Consider the following 1,454-nt stretch of genomic DNA (forward strand, 5'->3'; position numbering starts at 1 on the left):
CTGCTCTAGGACCTTGCCTGGACCTGCAACCCTCCCCTTTTAATCATTGACCACCCAGGCAGGGAGCCGTGACTCCAACACCTTCCCTGCTGCCATGAAGGAGCCACGGTCGCTCGGAGGGTCTTGGGTGCAGCCAGCGTGACCAGGCTTGGGCACTGCCAGTCAGGGATGCTGCAAGAAAGAGACCTTGGGGTGGGCTCAGGGCTGCTGATCAGCCTGGATGTGCCTTGGCACAGGGACAGCTGCCCACAGCCATGCTAGCAGACCCCCACACTCTCCACAGCCCCCCTCAGCCTCTGTGGAGGAAGCACCTGGCAGAGCCAGGGCACGGACAGCAGATCCCAAATGCCATGCACTGCAGTCAGGAGCCAAAGCATTGCTGACTCCTGTGCCACCCGCGTGGGCTGCAGCTGCTGGCCCTGCTGCCAGCACGTTGGGGCCCCCTCCATGGCTGAGGGCAGCTTCAGCCGGATCAGCCGCTTGGCAGCAGCCAGGCACGCCAGGGCCAAGGTGCAACCTTGGGCAAACCCGCCGATGGCCACGCTGCTCCCTGCAGCTCTCACCTTCCTCCACGGTTTCATCCTTGTCTTTTGCCATGAGCCTATTTCTGGGCTCCTGTCTGCTCCCGTGCAGCTGCTCCAGTGCAGCCCAGCTGCTGGCATCCTTGCTCAGAGCCTCCCAGCTCTGGCTGCTCAGTGCCAGCACCAGGGGCACATGCCAGGGCAGAGCCATTACAGGCAATAACCCTCAAAGGCAAGTGCCAGCACAGGAGGATCACATGGGACACAAGGGCAAGCCCTGCCCTGGCAGCAGCGAGAGAACCGCTGGGTGGGCAGCATGGGACCAGCAGCACCACTGCTGCTCCAGGAAAGCCTCCATGGGATCGGGGTCCCTCACCCCCCATCCCAGAGGGCAGCACTCACACCACCCAGCCAACACTCAGGCCTGCAGCAGCCACATTACAACCCCCATCCCATCCTGGCCACCGGAGCACTGGACCCCAGCCCTGGCATGGGGTCCACTGGGCTGCAACACGGCCAGCCCAAGAATGGAGCATCCTGGCCAACCTGAGCGTGCCCAGGTCCTGGCAGCCCCCCTGGCAGCTCCCCAGCACCCAGCTGCTGAGCACCCCAGCCCAGAGGGTGCAGGGACAAGGACAGGACAAGGCCAGTGTCTCTTCCCGCCCCCAGGGTCTGTGGTCCAATCCCACACGACGGTTCTGCTGCCGGTGCCGGTAAAGCACGGAGCAGTGGCTGGGCAGGAGGCTGGACCATCCGCGCTAGCTCCTGCTCCTGCATAAACACCAGGCAGGGAGGGGACTGCAGGCAAGGGAGGGCAAGCAGTTACTAATTTACTGCTGCTCCACGCTATGCTGCATTGTTGACTGTGGGGTTAAGTTACCTGGAGACGGACCCCGGCAGAGCAGATGCCGGCTCGATAACCAGGGGCGAGGC

The 1,454-nt window shown here is 63.6% G+C and overlaps 1 protein-coding gene across 1 annotated transcript in view; it reads left to right on the forward strand.

Moving 5' to 3' along the window:
- LOC104385550 (WAP four-disulfide core domain protein 2-like) overlaps positions 1 to 1,454 on the forward strand; it is a 5,102-nt gene that overhangs the window by 414 nt on the left and 3,234 nt on the right. The window lies entirely within an intron of this gene.

The sequence above is a fragment of the Chaetura pelagica genome, unplaced genomic scaffold (genome assembly GCF_000747805.2).
Source record: "Chaetura pelagica isolate M959 unplaced genomic scaffold, ChaPel_1.0 scaffold493, whole genome shotgun sequence".
In the NCBI taxonomy this organism is placed as follows: Eukaryota; Metazoa; Chordata; class Aves; order Apodiformes; family Apodidae; genus Chaetura; species Chaetura pelagica.